At 40.2% G+C, this 5,522-nt stretch overlaps 2 protein-coding genes across 3 annotated transcripts in view; one reads left to right on the top strand and one right to left on the bottom strand.

Moving 5' to 3' along the window:
• The window catches only part of LOC122533605 (synaptic vesicular amine transporter), a 17,969-nt gene that overhangs the window by 5,027 nt on the left and 7,420 nt on the right, over window positions 1–5,522 (top strand). The window lies entirely within an intron of this gene.
• LOC122533539 (alpha-1,6-mannosyl-glycoprotein 2-beta-N-acetylglucosaminyltransferase) overlaps window positions 1–5,522 on the bottom strand; it is a 31,547-nt gene that overhangs the window by 24,512 nt on the left and 1,513 nt on the right. The window lies entirely within an intron of this gene.

The raw sequence follows: 5,522 nt of genomic DNA, 5'->3' as shown, positions 1-5,522 counted from the left end.
TTTTTTTACGTTCGCCTAGTCGTCGATGACGCGAAAAATGAGTCGGGGAATCGACGAGAAAAGCACTCGACAACAGGCGAGTGAAACGTATTATAGAGCCGTGTTGCACGATCCCGCAAGATAAATCGCGCTGGTTTGACGGTCGACACGATTTTTCTATTAGCACGCCTTTCTCCGTATACGCGTACAATGACTCACAATGTAGAAACATCTTTATGAACGCGTTATATATAATACGAGTTGGACTTTATGGAATTTCATTAACGAGACGTTCAGTCTCCCAGTGATTACGATTATACCTGTGAAAAATTCGAAACGAAATGTCAGTGTAAGAACATAGTGAGCGGGCTTAGATACTCTTTCAATTGGCTAAATTAATCGGCAAAATGAATGAATTCGAAAGATGAACTCGATAACGCGTCCCTTGGTTCCCAAGAAACAACGTTTATTTGTCTTTGCGAGGTCATGCTGACACAGAAGCCATCCTCGAGGCTAGAGTGTCGCCAGAACTGGCATTCTTTTCTGAGGACCGTTCCCGAGTGACATTGGCGATGATAGCAATCTAAAATATATTATACTTATATCTAGAGGTATCAAAAAATTTCCTAGCAAAAAATTAGTACACAGTGTGAACAGTGCTGAGAATAGTCACTCACTAAACATTAATTGCATTTTATTTTATTTTATTTTATCATTTCTATCATTCTTTTATATTATTTTCTTTTACTATTTTTTATATATTATTATATTATAATAATATATTATATTTTGTATATTATTATATTATTTTATTTTATCATTTCTATTATATTCTATTATATTCTGTTATTTCATTTTATTATTTTTTATATATTATCATATTATAATAATATATTATATTCTATATATTATTTTATTATTTTATTTTATCATTTCTATCATTTTCTATTATATTCTGTTATATTATTTCATTTTATTATTTTTTATCATATTATAATAATATATTACATTCTATATATTATTATATTATTTTATTTTATTTTATTATTTCTTAGTTTATTCCTTAGTTTACATTATTTTATTATTCCTAGTTTATTTCTTAGTTTATACTATTTTATTTTATTATTTATAGCGTATTTCTATTATATTACATTGCATTTCAATAACAATGATTGAGTTACTTAAAATATTTCAATGATACTTCGCGAGGCGTGTGCAATAAGCCATCTGTAACTTCGACGTGTGCATTGTTTTCAGAATTAAACCGATATAATCCGTGACAGCAGTGTCTCGCTTACAATCAGATTTACAAGACAATATCTGAACGGAACGTGATATTTAACATACATATTTAAATACTCTTCACTGTGTAAATGCTCTTCGCTGTGCGTCGATCAGCGATACACGGAGCGAGAAGAGAGAAAAAAAGAGAAAAAAGAAGAAAAAAAAACGGGCGTAAGAATAGGTGAGAACGAGACTGGATGAGAATGGAAATAGGAAAACGGTGATAGGTCCGGTGTCGATTAAGTTCGGGTCGGGAACAGGGGCGTGAAAAAAAGGGTGGTCGAGTGGAGCGCGCGAGGATGACGGTGTTGAAGGAGCAGCGTGGAAGCACGGGTGCGTTTCATCGAAACGGGATAACGAGGTCGGATGAGTTGCCTGGTTCCACAGTTCCACTTCATCAACGCGAAGCCAACTAAACTGTCAATCGCAAAGCCCACTACCGCGTCAAAACCCTTTCGACAGCATCTAGATATTCTCGTCTCGATAACGCGTAGCACTTCACCCATCGATTTCACGGCATCCACGGTTGCACGCGATGCAACGACTTCTCTGGAAATTCAATTCGAGTTACGAGCTCGATTAACCGCCGCGATCGTCTCGTGGGAATAGTACGGTTTGGCTCGTATGGTGAATTGAGATGAAAACGAAACGTAATGGAGGAAGGTACGATGATCTGTCCGATGAACGAGTACTCAAGCTGTGCGTGCGATCCCGGTGATTGTCTTTTTCCGATACTCTGGCATCGTTCAGTCACGTGCTCGACGATTCTAAATTCGTTTATTGCGAAAACAAATTTATTCAGGACCATCGAACCTCGAATTGTAGATGTCGGTTAATAAGCATCATTTCCGTTGAATTTATAAAAACCTGCGAAGACTATTGAAAATGCAGCATGCAAGATGATGTATAGATTAGTAAGAGAGATCTGTACGACACGAGCGACGAGGTTCGTTCGTTGGAACATGTTAGCTACGCGATGTGAGAAAGGGAGGATCCTGTAAGAATCCCGTGGAAGCCGGTAAAGACTTCTTTCGTAGGTAGAGACGGAACCGCTCGCGGTCATTCTTCGCCGTAATTACCGAACAGATAAGAGAATGAAACACGACGAAAAGAAGGGAAAGCAAAGTATGGGAGCCAACCAAAGTGGTAAGAGGGAAAATCTTCTTCGGTCCTTTTTCCGAGAATAATGCACGCACCCGGGGGACCTGGCTTTCAGGAAAATGCTGATTGCTTCTCTTTCTCTCCGTCCACCATCCGCCACGCCCGACTCCCCTCTCACCCTCTCGCCACCCCCTACCCAGTTAACTCTCCGCGATTCCTCCGATTCTCTTCTTGTCTCCGATATCTTCTTTCCCTTCCCTTGCTTGCCTGAATCAATCCTACTTGATTTCCTTCTTCATTGGCCAGAACATACGCACAGATACCTCTCTGGTCCCTTATCAATATCTCACTTGACCCTGTAGACGTTCACCCCCACCCGAAGCGCCCGCATCTTTCCATCCCTTTTGGAAAGGCACACCACCGTTGCACAAGCGTTGGTAAAACGCTTGCAACGGAGATCGTTCATCTGTTACGACGTTACGTTTCGCGAGGCGCAATAACGTAAAAGTGCGGTCTTTATTGGGAGCGTGAACAATTGTTCGATTGGGAGAGTGTTCGCGACGGAACGGCAAATTTAAATACAAATTTACGTGGGATCGACGGGCGTTTTGATATCGTTGACAGCGTAATATCTATTCACATCGTATTACAGACTTCTTTTGTGGTACGGCGAACGAAAAAAGAAAAAANAAAAGAAAAAAAAAAAAAAAAAAAAAAAGAAAAAGAAAGAAATCGTTACAGCGATATTTGAATGAATTACGAATTATTACGCGAGAACATCGGAATGGACAACTGGTCCTTTAGACCAGACGGATAAACGATCGAATCACGGGTGATGGAGAGGTGTGTACATTACGATGAAAGTGGCGAACGAAAGCCAGAGAAGGCTTATCTCACGGAAGCAACCCTCTCACGGAGGCGACCGGTTCTAGCTCTAGAAAGAGCTCTCTTCCCCTCCCCTCCTCTCTCTCTCTTTCACTTTCTTCCCACCTCTTTTCGGTTGGCCGGTGATCTATCGATTGCACAAGTTTCTGCAGATTGCTTCGCGGATTCTTCTTTGTGCCCCTTCGTGAAAAAAGAAGAGAAAAGGAAAAGAAAAATCGAGAAAGCGCCTTTTAATGAGGTGACAAGGAGGGAAGTGGTAGGAATCGCACCGCCAGCGTGCCGCTTTAGACGGCCTTAATGGTTTCCTATTCACGGGGAGCGTGCGAAAATTAGCAGGGCTAAAAGCATCGTGTAATCGAGTTATTACGAATAAAAGAGGAGCGGCGAGGGCATCGCCTGTGGAATGGTTGCGCGGCAGTTCATGGGAGATACCGTTAAAAGCGACCAATTAATGCTGTTAATTCTATAGCCCGAGCCATCGAACGATCCGCGTTCGAATTGTGCTCTGGTGATCGCGTTTTAAGGAAAAATCGTTGCACAATCTCTAAACAGACGTACATACGTGTCTCTGACGATCGCGAGAGAGTGCTTTAAAATGGAACAATCGTTTGCAAGATTAACGCGCGACATGCTAATATTTAATCCGAATGGTTTTCGAAATCGCGATACAACGAGAAAGGGGACGATCCTGCACGAAGAAATATGTCGATGGGAGAGGATAATAATTTTCTCGCTTGAGGCTTCGTTTTCGAGGCAATTAAATTTTGAAATTTCGTTCGGGGGAATTATTTTATCAAAAACGTTTGAACTGTGGCTCCTTAAACAACGAAACCTTATGAAATATATGAAGAAATTTCGTTTCGCATTCTTTTCTTATTTTCCCAAGTATTAGAATAGAATAGAATAGAACTCCTCTGTTAATTGGTTAATTCTTTTCAATCCGAAATCAGCCGAAATTCGACACGTGACGAAATCTTTAAATTCGATTCTCTCAAGAATGAAACTTTAAACGAACAACCTTTTGACTTAGTTTCTTCAACGTATAAGAGAATCACGTTCTTTCTGATTTCGCTATAATCTCCCAAGCGGGACTAGTGTTGATTTTGATTCGTTTCTCCTGCTGTCAGAGTGAAGAACATAAAATAAATAGAGAGTGAAAGAGAGGGTTCGTTAGCCGATTCATTGAAACTCAGCGTGAAATTGAAACGTTTTTTTAATTCGACGATATTTTCGCACTTTCGAACTTCCTTCGATTCATTCTCCGAACGCTTCGCGTAGAATTTATTGAAAGAATTACAGAGATGTGGCCGTGAATCTGTAAAATGTGTCGGAAGGAATCGTTCGGCACCCGAGTGCCGGAAGTTCGAATCGAGCGATCCAGGCGAATGCTCTCCCACGGAACAGTTTTCTATTTCTACCATCTTCTGCCGTTCCATTTTCGATAGGAAGCCCCCTTTCGTCCGCGTAAATCGCCCAACGAAATCTGATTTCTAGCGTTTTCGACGCTTGATGACGCTCGAAGGTCTTGCGAGGAAACGTGCTGAACAATGGAATGGAACGAATAAACGTAGCTAAAAGGACCATTACCGTCAATTGTACACACACACACACACACACAAAGCACCTTTGGTCCACTAATTAGTTTACTTGGTCGACTTCTCTCTTCGACGCGACTTCGACACGTTTTCGCCGCGATTCTACGACCCTCTCTGCCAATATTCAGCGCCCTGTACAACTAGATTGAGGATTTTCTACGCATTTATGCGAAATCACACGTGCAGCGATGCTCCATTTATATAAACTCGTTGTGGTAGTAACAAGTAATTTATAATATAATTGGAGTTTATGTAATGGGAGGCCATTGATTCTCCCTTCTACCAACGACTCTTCGTTCGTACAATACGAGTTCAGATTCGAGCGACGCAATCACTGCGGATGCAATCGGCAAGAGTTCATTTAATTCGGTTGAAATATGATTCAGTTAAATAGGAGTTGACGCAAACGGAATGTGTTACTGTGAACATGAAAAAAAAATATATATATATATGTAAAACATACAATGTATAATGTTTCCTGCAATATTTCGCGTGTTCAAGCAACGTTCTATCGAGGTTGTTCTACTTTTTCAAAAGTGTAATATGATCGTGTTCTAGGAAAATGTAATTTTTTAGAAAAATTACGCAGATTGAAAGCATTGTTGCATTGTTAAATTAAATTTAGTAATTTTTATTGCATAAAAGTTCGCAGTCTATTCGTAGCTGTAAATCCGAAAA

Source organism: Frieseomelitta varia, unplaced genomic scaffold (assembly GCF_011392965.1).
Source record: "Frieseomelitta varia isolate USP_RPSP 00005682 unplaced genomic scaffold, Fvar_1.2 scaffold_146, whole genome shotgun sequence".
NCBI classification, from domain to species: Eukaryota; Metazoa; Arthropoda; class Insecta; order Hymenoptera; family Apidae; genus Frieseomelitta; species Frieseomelitta varia.
Note: the sequence above shows the minus strand (reverse complement) of the source record. Positions and strands in the feature narration are given on the sequence as shown.